Source organism: Eptatretus burgeri, chromosome 14 (genome assembly GCF_056783735.1).
Source record: "Eptatretus burgeri isolate ZD-2024b chromosome 14, Ebu_testis_v1, whole genome shotgun sequence".
NCBI lineage: Eukaryota > Metazoa > Chordata > Myxini > Myxiniformes > Myxinidae > Eptatretus > Eptatretus burgeri.
This window is the reverse complement of record NC_140974.1, coordinates 18,249,737-18,264,934: the sequence shown is the minus strand read 5'-3', so window position 1 is coordinate 18,264,934 and position 15,198 is coordinate 18,249,737. Positions and strand designations below refer to the sequence as shown.

The following is a 15,198-nucleotide window of genomic DNA, read 5'->3' as shown; positions in this document are numbered from 1 at the left end:
GCTTTTGGACAATAATTCACCTTGTTTTCAAGTTTCTTAATCTTGTGATTCTGCTGATTTAGGGCTACAAAAACAAATGTGACAATGAGTTATCTCGGAAGACTTATCAGATTGCACTGATGTAGGGTTTGCCAAATTGGTTGTCATAAAAAACACACAAACTCTTATTCGAGCTTCTGAATCTCTGCTCCTTATTACTTTTGGTTGGAAATCATGTTTTGAAACATGTTAGGTCGAGTATCTTGCCATCGGTTGTCTTGAAGGGTCTTGAAAAGGAGACCTTGCCGTTCCATAACATGCCATAGAAGCTGAAGTTTCGATGTGCAGCATTCCCAATACGCCTCCAAGGACATTGGAGACATGCTCGCAGAAGTAAAAGCTCGAAGCCCATAATTACTGAAGCAAGAGAAGGCGAAGGGAGTGACGTGAGGACAAGGACAAAGAGGGTAGTGCCATTGGGCCTTGTAGTAAAAATGCAAAAGCGACAGAGCTTGGCTAGAAATGTGTTCCAGAATGCCGGCTGCCATGACAGGCATGTCGGTCTGACATATGCCTGCTGTCTTCTTGCTTAGATGAAACACATTGGCCTCCCGGCACAGAATCAACTGGAGTCTCGTTAGTGGAGAAAAAAAGATAAAAAAATTTTTTGCTGATAATATCAAGATAGAATGACTGGTTACGTGGTGGAGTGCGTAGAGCCATTTAGCTTGTCCCTCACTGGTTTAAATGCCATGGCTACTCAGTGAAAACGTCCACACCTTGCGATGGAGCGATGACCTGTCCAGGCAGGATTGGTTCTTAGCTACAGAAACGTTCACAACCTGCCAACCCCGAGCATTCTTTCAAAAGCATGAGCTTCCACGACCACTAATTCCAGGAAACCTTTCAAGTCAATGCATGTGCATAATGGAGCACCACTGACTGAAACACATTATAATCGAAAAAGGCAAATGTTTTTAGTTTTCAGTTTTGTTAGCAGGATGGCCATCATTGGGCAGTGTTTAGACTGAAATATAGACCCTTTCAAAAGGGCAGGTCAATCCAAGGGCTAAGGCTTTTATAGACCATGAGATGAAACACACTGATGATGAATAATAATTCTTTCACAAAATGTTGATGTACGTGTTCATGCATGATGTACAGGAGGAGACATGCTCTGCCATTATTCAGTTTATAAAGTTCATATGTGGAAAGTGAAAAGCATGTGGAAAAGTTCCATATGATATTGGTACTATATGGTATTGATTCTGTATGGCATTGATACTATATTAGATTGATTCTGTATTATTTTGATTTTATATGATATTGATTCTAAATGATATTGATACAATATGATATTGATATGATATGCTATTGATAATACACGATATTGATTCTACATGAAATTGATTTTATATGTTATTGATACGATATGATATTGATTCTGTGTGATATTGGTACTATATGATATTGCTGTATTATATTGATTTTATATGATATTGATTCTAAATTATATTGATACGACATGATATTGATAGGATATGATATTGATAATACACAATATTGATTCTATATGAAATGGATACTATATGAAATTGATTTTATATGATATTGATATGATATGATATTGATTCTGTGTGATATTGGTACTATATGATATTGATACTATATTTTATTGATTCGATATAATATTTTTTTCTACATGATATTGATTCTATATGATATTGATGGTATATGATATTGATAATACACTATATTTATTCTACATGATATTGATACTATATGATATTGATTCTATATATGATATTGATACTATATGATAATGATAATATAATACACGATATTGATTCTATATGATATGGATACGATATGAAGTTGATCCTATATGATAGTGATATGATATGATATTGATTCTGTCTGATATTGGTACTACATGATATTGATACTATATTTTATTGATTCTATATAATGTTTTTTCTATATAATAGTGATACTATATGATATTGATTCGAAATGATATCGATTCTGTATAACATTGATACTACATGATATTGATACTACATTATATTGGTAGTATATGATATTGATCTATATTATAAAACGAGCCGTGTCTGTCTGTTTGTTTGCTTGTCATGTTATAACTTGAGAACGGATTAACGGATTTCAATAAATTGAACTATGGTGGACTCAGAAAACTCCCAGGAAGGTTTGTGACAAAATTAATAAAAAAAATTCTCCATTTTTTTTTTCATTGGTACATGGGCACACGTGGTGAAACTGTAAATGCCAACTTGTGATGCTGGTTATCTCTGCACTCTCAGGAATCCTTTTTCTTCTTGCCCTATTGATTATCCATCACAGCAAAGATTATGCCTGGTGTTGGCTTAATGGTTAGGGAGTTGGATTTGGGATCTGAGAATCCTGAGTTGAAATCCTGCTTGGCTGTTGAATTAATATCATGTGGGGTTGACTCTGCCTGTCATCCTTCTGAGGTTGGCAAAAATGAGTGCCAGCTTGTTGGTATCCTGTGGCGGAGTGGCAACCCATCCAGGATTGTGCCCAATAGCCAAGGAGACTCCTTCGGCAGCACCAACGCTCTGCACAGAGTATGGTCCTGATGGAGGGATGGACAGCAAAGATTGGTATTTCTGTCAGTAAAGTGATGGGTCATATATTCTAGTACTATATGATATTGATACTACTGTATATGATATTGATTGAGCCTGATGGCTTTTAAAAAAAAAACAACAAAACCCAGGGAGTGCTCTGAGATGCAACACTCCTCATGGTACTTAATTCGACAGCAGTTTTAGCATGATCCAATTCCGTCGGAAATCGAACCCAGGATCCGATTGCTTAACAGGGATGTATGATCGAGCAACATGGTGATTTGAAATAAGCACAATTCTATTGTTTTGGATAATCGATGCACGTTTATAACTGGTTCAAGAGGGGAAAAGGAAAAAACATCGCTGTGCAGTATTTACAGGAACAGGTTTGATTAAGCAATGAACCAACTGTGTGTATCCGAACGATCTGGAGGAAGGTAGCGCTGGGAGCAATAACACGCATTTCATAAAGCCGACGCTGGTACTGTTACTCTCCAGGATGCAGCGATGTCTGTCCCCCCCCCAGGGCATGCTGGGAAAACCAGCTCTCCCGTGTGCAAGGCGGTTTATTTAGGCGTTCCATCGCCATTATCTCATACAACCGTTTCCTGTATTGTCCGATCTATCGCTTTTAGTGGGATGAGCTCGTCCGATGCAAAGGGTTTGAGATGGTCCCCCAACCTCCTCCCTCTCCCTCTCCTACCACCCACCACCCCACTCCCAAGAGACTGCTGCCTCTTTCATGGAGTCAAGAATTTAAGGTCAGGGTGTTTTGCGAGCACATGCGATGCACAAAGCACTGGAGTAGGAGGATAAAAGGGTCCCCTTTGGCTGAAAATGGACGTTTGTGATTCCTGTTAGCGAACGGGCCTGCATGGCTTGTCGAGAGGAGCGTGACACCCTCCCACCACTTCATTTTGGTGGTTATCCACTAAGAACCATGAGGGCAACTCGAGGGCCGTAGGCCCAACAACAACCCGAGTTCATTAACCCAAATGATGGTGCAAATTGTACAGCCTTGTTATCTTTCACAGGCACCTTACTTGGTAACGCCAAAGCTTCCAGATCCATTTTAAACAACACACCTGCTGTGTTGTGGTGTGGTGTGGTGTGGTGTGGTGTGGTGCGCTATATCCTCGATTTGTCTGCATATGTTGCATCGTCGGATTCGGCTTCCAACACCTTGCAGGTTTGCATCCCTACTCATTCCGGAGAACAAGGGGAAAAGCAACACAAACATCCGTGCAGTTGTGATAATTTAAAATGTCGTTTTTATTACAACTCTTTGCCCTAACTGTTTCTTGTTTCTCACCGACAGGAACTTTTTACGAGCAGATCACCTCGTGCATGCTTCCATTCTGATCACGTGCTCAGTACACCCACAACCGTTTACCTCCTGTCATCATTACACCATCCCTACCCCATATTCATGACACCCCACCCCTCCCTTCGTTCGTCCCGCTCATACCCATTTTAATTACAGCTGTGCAGTTTGAACTTCGAATAGGTTAAAGTTTGGTTAATGTAATATTACATTCTTTGATTGACCGCCATCCATCTCATTGATCTTTTTCTGCATGTCTTATGAGAGGGTCGTGTGTCCATGCGGAGCGTGCTTTATGGAAGGCATCGTGATTGCGTGGGGGTGAGTGTGTCCGTTTAAGTGGATAAGTAAACCTTACAGACTGTTTTAACTGAGCACAGCACAGCACAGCACATTCGACATTATAACATGCAATACATCCTAGGTCAGTGCAGGTCAGTGCAGCATGGTGGAGGTGAATATATCACAATATGGCAGAGTGTGGGTTAATATATCATGATATGGCATATTACATCATAGTAAGGATTAATATATCATAATATGGCATAGTGTTGGTTAATATATCATGATATAGCATAATACATCATAGTAAGGATTAATATATCATAATATGGCATAGTGTCGGTTTATACAGTACATCATAGTTTGGGTTAATACATTATATTATGGCAGAGTGTAAGTTATCTAGTTATCTCGTTCCATCAAGTCGTGGCCGACTTCTGGTAACATTCATGATCAGATTTCTCCAAACATCCCTATCCTCGGCTCTGCTTCCCGAAGCTCTGGCTGAGACAGCTTGGTTGCAGCATTTACCCCATCCATCCAGCACATACAAGGTCTGATTCTTCCTCTTCTTCCTTCAACCATACCCTGCTTGGTTGACTTCTCCAGACTTTCATTTTCTGCATGCATTACGTGTTCAGAGCATGACAGTTTCAGCGCTTCCCTTCTAATGTGCGAAGGTAAGTCAAAAGGTGTGCACAATTTTGTCTGTCTTTTTTTCCCTAGAATTGTTTACACTGCTAACCATTGGTGGTGCTGCAATCACTGAGCGTGCAAATCGCTGCTTCGTGGGCATGATAACCTGACACTCATTTGTTCAGGTGTAATCGTGCTGCAAACCTCGCTGCGTCACTTTCTACGTGCACCAAGGAAGAGCATCATGCTGTCGCTCGTTCGCCATCAGCTGGTAAAGGTGTGCTTATGGTGTTCTGGGATTCTCAATGTCCAATCCTTGAACATTATCAAGAAAGGGGAATCACGCTAACTAGTGGAAGGTTATAGTGATATGCTGCGTAACAATTTGAAGTCAGCGATTCAAACAAAATGCAGATGAAGGCTGTCATCAGACATCAGGTGTTCATTTGCTGCATGATAACGCCCAGCCTCGTACTGGTCGCCACACTATGGAAGCCAAACCACGACGAGGTGAATGCAGTAGGCTGTGAACGGCTTTGCATGCAGCCGTTGACATTTTTTTTTTTTAATGATGGTTTACCAAATCTTGTACACTGCTGGACCATGTGTATTGAAAAGCAGGATGAGCAAATGGAAAAATGAGACCTTTTCCAATCTTGCAACACGTAAATGTGAAATACAAATGAAACATTGCAGACACTTTTTGACTTGCCCTCGAATATGGTGTTCTAAATTCTTCAAGCACTGATTTGTTGGTTCTTCTTGCAGTCCATGGGATTTTTTTATCATTTGTCTCGAACACCAGATTTAAAAACTGTCAATCTTCTTTCTTTGTTTATTTTTCACTGTTCATGACTCACATCCATATGTTGTAACTGGAAATACCAGATCATTCACCGGGCTCCTCTTGGTTTGTTTTGTCACATCTTTGTCTTTCCAGATCTTTGTCGATCCTGACTTTGCTGTTCTCCCCAGCGCAAACCGTCAATTAATTTATCCTTTACGTTCTCCACTCACTTCAATGTTATAACCCAGGAAGATGAAACTTTCCACTATTTCCACGTGATCATCTTCCAATCTGAACACATCGATCTTCTCAGTTGACAATATTTTCACCTTTTTTAGGTTTACATAAAGACCAGCTTTTTCACTTTCCTTATTCACTCTCTGTAGCAATCTCATCAAGTCCTCTTTACTTTCTCCCAACAGAGTGGCATCGTCAGCATACCTTAGGTTGTTGATTCATCTTCCTTCAATACCTGACTCCAACCTTTATGTCATCCAAGTTTGATTTCCTCATGATGTACTCACTGTACAGGTTGAACAAGTAAGAGGCAAGATGGACCTTTGTGATGCCTGTTAACCATGATGATGCCTCTTTTCCAATTCCAAACCATTCCGTCTCTCCATACTCTGTTCTTCCTGCAGCTTCTTGTTTGGTGCACAGCGGGTTTCTTATCACACGTACCAGGTGCTCTGACATCCCCATTTCTCTCACCATCATCCACATCAATTCATGACCAAAAAAATTGAAAGCTTTGCTATAATCTATATAACAGAGACACATATTCCTTTGTTTTCCCATGATCCACCTCAGATTTGGGATTTGATCTCTCGTACCCCTTCCTCTTCTGGAACCTGCTTGCTCGACCGGTATTTCTCCCTTAATAAAATCTGTTTCATGTTGAATGATCTTTAGTAATGTCTTGGTCGCACGTGAAATCGAGGCAATGGTTTGGTTATTCGAACATTCTCTAGCATCCGTTTTCTTTGGCAATGGTATGTACACTGACTACTTCCACCTTTTAGGCCATATGATCCTGCTCCCGATATGTGTACAGATAGCTGTGAAAATTCTAATTCCCTCCCCCAAACTACCTTAAAGAGGTCCATTGGAATTTTGTCAGCGTCTGGTGCTTTTCCACTTGCCAGCTTTTTCGAGGCTCTCCGTACCTCAGATTCTATCACTATTGGCTCTTGCTCAGATTCTCTTTCTTCGAATGTTACCATCATATTGCTATCTTGTTTGTATAGAGTTTCGGTATAGTCCTTCCATCTTTATTTCACCTGTGTTTCTTCTGTCAGATCCTTTCTTGTTCGACTCTTAAGGACCTCGATCTTAGTTGTAAACTTTTTTGTGATCTCTCTGATCTCTTTTTTTTTTAAAAGATCTCTTGTTTTCCCCATTCTGTTGTCACTTTATATGTCTTGACATGTCTCTTTGAAATATCTCTTTGTTTTTCCTAGCTTGTCATTGGAAGTCAGCATTTAACCATTGAATGTCCTCTCATGATGCACCTTTGGTTTTCATCTCTTTTTCTGTCTGTAATAGTTATTGTCTCTTCTGACAGCCATTGAGCTTTCTTCATTCTGTTTGCTTTGGGGATGTTGTTTTTGGCCTCTTCTTTTACAACGTCTCCAATCTCTTGCCGCAATTCGGTAAAAGGGCGGCAAATTCCGGAATCAATTTATTCATACAACTTCTACAATCTTTATTGTATTGAAATTGAATTATCAGCTGTACTTGATGGAACACAAATCACCTTCTTTGCACTTTCAAAACCCTTTTGTTTAGCAGTACCTGGACATGTTAAATAAGGTAGTGTATAAGGGTGGTGTGTAAGACTACTTCAGCTGCACTAAACTTCTGGAATATTTTTTTAAATGATCTTTAAAATCAGTTTTATTTAAATTGAAGTATAGTTATACCCCAGTTTACTTCACCCCATTTTATGTAACTTCACAAACACATCCATCCATCCTTTGGGACCATACTCTGTGCAGAGCGTTGGTGCTGCCTAAGCAGTATTCTTAGCTATTGGGTACAATCCTGGACAGGTCACCACTCCAACACAGGATACCAGCAAGCTGGCTCTCATTTTGCCAACCTCAGAAAGATGACAGACAGAGTCAACCCCACCTGATATTAATTCAACGGGTGAGTGGGATTTGAACTCAGCATCCAAAGATCCCATGCTCACTACCCTAACCATTAAGGCAACACCAAGCATGCAAACACATCGTAACGTTATTAATAACACTTCTCAATATTTGTCACCTCAACTCACACTTACGTCCATTTTAAAAGCCGTACCTTTTATTATCGAGGGTTTTCAGAGATTACAAGACTGATGCCAGAATACATCCCTAAAGTACGAAAATTGCTGAAATCGTTGAAATAACTACTGTATTTTGCTATGCACATAAAGAAATGAACTGCACTGCAGAGTGGCTAACAGTTAGAAATAAGAGTGTTACCTTGGAAGTGAAATTTGATAATATTTGTTGAACTGATGTTGATGAATGTTCTGTTGATGTTTTTTTTTTGTATACCTTGTCGAGGCTCGTGTGAGAGCTAACACACAACGCACATCAAGGGGGGCATGAGACAAGAGGGGCGGGAGTGGGAAGGACAAAACAGTGCGGAACAGAGACATTAGGAGATCTGTGGAAGAAAAAGGGATGGGACGGGGAACATGGGGAATAGAAGATGGACATTACAGGGACTTTCAGGAAGGAAAGCAGGGAATTTGAAGGAGGTGGGCTTGGGTGGATTGTCGGGGGTAGAAAAGATCGAGGATTTGGATGGGGGAAGATAAGAGGTGGTGGTGAACAGCTGTTTTGAAGGCCTGGAGGGAAGAATGGGAATGGATAGAGTGAGGGAGTTTATTCCAAAGGCGAGAAAAAAAGAGGACTGAAAGTTGCCGGGTTATTAAGTTTTCCTCCAATCTATAAATATGCCGATGTCCATGAAAGAAGGAGGCAGAAGAAGACATTTGACCGTTTCCGGAAGAGGTTTGTTTTTATACTCGTGGGGTGTGCTTACACATTGTGTCAGCATACGAACAGTGTTTCCCCATTGTCTCGGGGCACTCACCTGCATTTGATTTGTTCATTTCATTTATTTGTTTTCATTAAAAAAATTCATTTATTTATATTTTCATTTTCAGATGTTTTTCGATGGTTCTGTGATTTTTCCCGATGTACTGGCTTCGATGTCCATTGGCACGAAATATTTCAGCTTTCTACATCACCGGGAAAGCACTGATCTTTAATATCAGTCAGTGAGTATGCCTGGTGTTGGCTTAATGGTTTGGGTGGTGGGCTTGTGTTCGTAGCATCCTGAGTTCACAATCCCACTCTGCTGCTGAATTAATACCAGGTCGGGTTGACTCTGCCTGTCATCCTTCTGAGGTTGGCAAAATGAGAGCCAGCTTGCTGGTATCCTGTGTTGGAGTGGTGACCTGCCCAAGATTGTGCCCAATAGCCAAGGAGACTGCTTAAGCAGCATCAACACTCTGCACAGAGTATGATCCCAATGGATGGAGGATTGGTGAGTCGGTGGTTTAAAGAGCTTTATATATTACATAAATGTCTGGTAATTGTGTTTTTTTTTAATGTATGTCTACTTGAATGTAACTGTCATTAATAAATAAATGGTAATATGTAATGTCATTGGTAGAAAGCGAAACATAATCCCGTAACTGAAATTAATGGAATGGTGATCAACTGTCTTGAACACCTGGAGAGAAGAATGAGATTAAAGAGAATGTGGAAGTTGATTCCACAGGTGGGGGAAAAAAAGAGGAACGAATGAGTGGAGGTGAGGACTGATTCTGGATTTTGGGAGTTTCACCAGAAGGGGGTTTGTGGTGAACCGTGTTCACCCTGCAAACACCTGAGGGTGGGGGGAGGGGGGTTCTTGGGGGAAAACAAAGCACTGAAAGAGCAAAGGGTGCAAGACTAGAAACTAAGTGGAAGAAGACAGAGAGACCATCGACATGTATGTGATAGGAAAGTGATAAACCCATTGACACAGCTTCATCAAGGGACATTCCAGTAATCTTAAAGGCCTTGGTTTCCACACCGTTGAGCTGAGCAAGATGTGAGGCAGTGGAGACAGCCCAGAGGGGGGAGCAGTACTCCATCAAGCTGTGGGTGAAGGCATTGGCGGTGGATCGGAGTTCAGGTGTGCCAAGAAACGATTTTGTATGTCGCAGAATGCCCAGTTTGCGACTGGCATTGGAAGCCAACTTTGAAATGTGGTTTGCCAAAAAAAATTCCTTTCATCCCCTGTCCCTGTTGAGGCTACTCTTGTGATCGCTACTGTCTGACTTTTAACACTCATCAGCGAATGTTGAACAGAAGGGACAATGACTTCAATGCAACACCCTGCTTGCAAAGCACCAAGATGATAGTTTATTGTCAGGTTGGGAATCAAACCCCAACATTTTCGCTTATGAGACGAGTCCACAACTTATGAGCCATCGCTTCAGCCAAATTACTCTTTCAGCCAAATTTCAGGAACGAGAGAGATTACTGTTCAAAAACAAGAGAGTTCATATAACATCTTACCCCACACAGTCTTGAGAAACAAAAACACAAGCAGGGTCTGCGAGCGGAAAACTTGATTGGTCGTGATGCCATCACATTTTGATGAATACTGCCAAACGGAAGGGTTTTGAAAGTGCCAAAAAGGTGATTTGTGTTCTACAGTGTTCAAGCATATAATTCAATTTATATAAAATAAAGATTTTAAAAGTCGTACAAAAATGAATTCCAGAATTTACTGCCGTTGACACAGTGTCGATTACATCACCCTGTCTAACCCATTACATTAGATATTCATGTCTGTTGTTTGTGTCCTTTATAACATCCATAAAAACATTAAGATTACTGTTTCGAATGATTTTAATTTTTTTTGACTGCCAGGCAGGCAGACAGGGTAAAGATATTATCGCACTCCTCTCTGCACACGTGCGATCGGGATAAATTCTGAACCAAAGTCAGGTCAGGTATGGGAGCATGTGCCAGAACAACGCGTTGCTGCGTCCACTTTCCACCGGTACTCGAGGGGCCTCCGTCTGGCCATCCCCCAGGCAGATGCCAGGCCCATCCCCATCTCCTTGAGATGCCGGTCAACCTGCTGCAACCACGAGGCACGTGGTCAGCCCATTGGCCTCCTCCACTCATGAGACTCCCTCGCTGAGATAATCTGGTGAGCAGGATCAGCGTCAGGAAAAACGAGCCACATGTCCATACAGCCGCAACTGATTCTCATGGACTATGCAGCTAACAAATCTCATCCGAGTCTCTCTCAGCAACCACTCGTTGGACACAAAATCCGACCAGCGATACCAAGGATTCTCCGAAGAGACCTACTACCGAAGGAATTAAGTCTCTGTCTCAGATCCTTGGTCAGAGTCCAAGTCTCGCATCCATAGAGCAAGACTGGAAGCACCAAGGACCTGAAGACTCGGACTTTCGTCCTCCCGCACAGGTACTGGCAGCGCCACACCCCATGATCCAGTGAATCCATGACTCCCCAGGCCCGACCCAGACGTCTATTGACCTCTGACTCGCAGCCAGCAGAGACACGAATATCACTGCCAAGGTAAGTAAATCTCTCCACGACCTCAACATCCTCACCACAAACAGACACAGAACCAAAGTACCATAAAACTACAGGTTCATTTTCTGATTCACAGTCCGATTAGTGTTCCGATTCATGTTTAAAACATAGCATTCAATTTAAATAAGTTGTTTGTCGATGATAAACTAACGTTTGGAGACAGAGTAGACAGACAGACAGGCATGAACCAATTGTTTTATCCCGTTTTTTACTTTGTGTACCCTGGGTCAACATTGGCGTTTTGTGGTCTATTGCGGGCATCTCGTTTCGAACACCGCTCTGCTCTTTTTTTCCTCCTCTCGTCATCATCGTCGCCTCTAAATTATTTGTCTCATTTTAGCCCCAACCATACAAGTGGTGTCTGAAATGAGATACTCTCCAGAAGTATTGCTCACCCCTTCTCCCCCCCCTCCCATTTGAGGGATCAACTTCCACACTCTCTTCATTCTCTTTCTTCCCTGCAGGTGTTCAAGACAGCTGATTTCCATCATCTCAAATCGACCACCATCCTAAACCATTATCTTTTCTACACCCATTGAAACACTCCCTATCCCTCCCAAAAATTTGCTTCTGTGTCCGCCTTGTCTACCCTTCATTGTTACAGCATCCCTCGTACTTTGTCTCCGTCTGTTTTCTCCCTCCACCCTGCTGTTGGCATTTCCAACTTCTCTTACTGCTGTTCCATTTGTTCTGTTGCTTCCTGATCCATTCTTTGTTCTGTATCTCTTCCACGAGCCTTGACTATGTCTGCAACAATAACCCCAACCCTGGCTTCCATCATAAGATGTAAGTGACCCCGACAGGTGTAAGTGACCGCGGGTAGTCCGGGTCTGAATAATGCAGCACATCGTGGCAGAAAGCAATTATAAATGACGGTCTTGCAGAGTTCGAAGGAATTCCACATCCGGCGTGGACGCCCAAGACACATCGGCCATTTGGCGGTTTCTTCGGTATAATAATTACTGGATGCTCATTGTGCTCATGCAGGGAACGGCGAGAAGCGTTTGATGCTGAAGAAAGCAATTCACTGGAGGCGTGATCACTTTGATCAGAAGAACAACGATCAAAGTGCCTTCGATACCACATCAGAGTGAGACATCCCGATCCCCAAAAGCTGAGGCTAAAAGTAACCCCCAGGCCCCCATCACCCATCTAGCGTATGATGATTAATATGTGTCCGATCCGTTTACGTCTCAGACACCAAGCATGATTGAACCGGTTTAAGTTCTTGTCTCCTCATTCATTTGTTCCTTTAAATCCCACTAAGAACTGTGCGTCCTGAGACTCCTGATGCAGTTCCGGTGGGGGGTGCTGCATCTCGAAGCATGCGCTGGTTTGAACGTGGTCACAAATCCGGCTGTCCTGTCTGCATGCATTTACATGGTGGATGTGAGCAGTCAAAAGACACATCTTGAGAGAAGGGTAGGCCACCTTCTGCCTGTGTCCTATCTATACCTCAATTTCCTAACTGATGAAACATTTTAGTTTTGTTGTTATCTCTGCTACTGAAAGTAGACGTAGGTTATGTTTCCATCGGGGTCTGTCTGTCTGTTTGTTTGTTTGTGAGGATGATATCTCAAAAAGTTATGGATGGATTCGGACGAAATTTGGTTGACAGGTTTTGTCCAATGAACCTGTCCATCAAGTTGGATGGACAAGCACGAATTGATTAGATTTTGGTGAAGATCTTGATCCGGATATGAAAATTTTTAAAGGGATTCTTCACCATTGAGAGATCGGGCCAAAACAATATAGAGCACGATATCTCAAAAAGTTGGGATGGAATCTGCCGAAACTTGATGGGCATGTTGGGTGTGTGACAAAGAAAAATTTACTTTATTTTTGGTGAAGATCTGGATCCAGAAACAGATACTAGAATTAAAAAAAAATTAAAAAATGATTCTTCACTATTGAGAGATGAGACAAAACGATATATAGCACAATATCTCAAAAAGTTGTGGATGGATTCGGAAGAAACCTGGTGGACAGGTTGGGCGTGTGACAAGGAAGAATTGATTAGATTTTGTTGAAGATCCGTATGTGGATGCAGGAATTTTAAAAGTGATTCTTTACCATTGCGTGATTGGACCCAAAACGATATTATAACACGATATCTCAAAAAGGTATGGGACAGATTTTCAAAAATTATGCTCAATGTGAAAGGCACCGTTGAAGCTTCAGCTCGGGGAGGATAAAGTATTTGCATCTTGTATCTATTAAACATTCTTCTGCGACATTGATCACATTTTGGAGTGCACATGCTTTGGGGAGCTGTTGATGATTGTATTGGAGGCGAGGTGAGGTTGAAAGGGGGTTGGGTGTGGGTTAAGGCGGTGGAGAATTGAATCGTGAAAGGAAATGGGCAAGGTTTGTGGATAATGCAGGGAGTTTAATGAGTGGGAGAGGTAATGCATATCCTTTGGCACTGCGTCTAATACTAATCTATCTATAATTCCAGCAATGTGTGTGTCTGTGTGTGTGTGTGTGTGTGTGTGTGTGTGTGTGTGTGTGTGTGTGTGTGTGTGTGTGTGTGTGTGTGTGTGTCTTTGACTCATTATTATTTTTATTTTATTTTCAGTTCAAACACACAACTTAATCTTCTGGAGGAATCTGACACAACACTATCTCTGGAGGTAAATGTTTTTTAATTATTTATTTATTTATTTATTTATTATTTTATTACTATCACTATATAATCATCTTTAAATTCTCTAATATGGTTCCTCTTGTTTTAAACAGAATATGATGTCCGAGTTTCAAAATCGAAAGACATCTGAAGTAGACTGCTGGGAAAGATCGTCCATTCTCGCAACTGAATATTTACCCAAAGAAAAATGCTTAATATTTTCAATCTTGATTAATTATATTTGCTTTGCTTTCAATTATTTAATTCTTAATTATAAAAAAAAGAATAAAGGAAGTGCAAAGGAGGGGGGAGGGGGTTAGGGTTGTGGGGTAGGTGAGCTACCCCAATGACCCACCACACCACTTCATCCCACCCCCTCCCTCCCTGTGTGTATGGGGAAGGGTGGGGTGGGATGAAGGGGTGTGGTGGGTCAAAGGTGGGGGCGCACAAGGGGAAGGGGAGGGGTGGGGCTTGTGTGGGCAGGGCTTGTGTGGGCGGGGCTTGTGTGGGTGGGGCTTGTGTGGTTGGAGCTTGTGTGGGCAGGGCTTGTGTGGGCGGGGCTTGTGTGGGCGGGGCTTGTGTGGGCGGGGCTTGTGTGGGTGGGGCTTGTGTGGTTGGAGCTTGTGTGGATGGGTGGGGATCATGTGGGTGGGTGGAGCTTGTGTGCATGGGGTTTGTGTAGATGTGGTTTGTGTGGATGTGGTTTGTGTGGGTGGAACAATTTTTTTTAATTAAATAAACTAATTAACTAATCACTAATTATGTGGATATGATGGATGTAGGTGTGGCTAATGTGGGTCGAGCTTGTGTGGGTGGGTGGAGCTTGTGTGGGTGGGTGGGGTTTGCGTGGGTGGGGTATGTGGGGGCAGAGTCAAAAAGGGGCAGAGTTAAAAAGGGGCGGAGTCCAAAAAAAAATTCAATTTCTCTTTGTCTTTTGCAATTCCTTTGAATAAAATGAACCTAAAACCTCTTTCCCCTTTAAATCATATACCTTATAAGTCCAAGGAACTATCTATGACATCAACATTTTAAAAAAGTTCATTTGTCCATCGCTTTGCATAACCTTTTTCAAAATGAGATTTCCACCTGTATATTCTTACTATATCACCAACTTTGAACTTCGGCTTTCTGACATTAATGTCTTTTTCATATTCTAATTTTGTAAATGTTTCTGATGGTTTTGTATTTGTTGAGGTGTGAATCGTATCATTATACTTATCTACAATATCCTGAATTAAAGATGACCATTGTTGTGTGTGTGTGTGTGTGTGTGTGTCCTTGACTCATTATTGTTTATATTTAATTTTCAGTTCAAACACACAATGTAATC

The 15,198-nt window shown here is 41.7% G+C and overlaps 1 long non-coding RNA gene across 2 annotated transcripts; it reads left to right on the top strand.

Moving 5' to 3' along the window:
• The first annotated feature begins 1,816 nt into the window (after window positions 1-1,816).
• Window positions 1,817-14,175, top strand: LOC147012725 (uncharacterized). Of its 2 annotated transcripts, XR_015051043.1 has the most exons (8): window positions 1,817-4,874; window positions 5,016-6,483; window positions 8,781-8,894; window positions 9,025-9,163; window positions 12,230-12,332; window positions 12,510-12,664; window positions 13,821-13,875; window positions 13,982-14,175. It is a non-coding gene; the product is annotated as an uncharacterized LOC147012725 (long non-coding RNA). The 2 variants fall into 2 exon arrangements; XR_015051042.1 differs by having other exon boundaries at window positions 1,817-6,483.
• The last annotated feature ends 1,023 nt before the right edge of the window (window positions 14,176-15,198 follow it).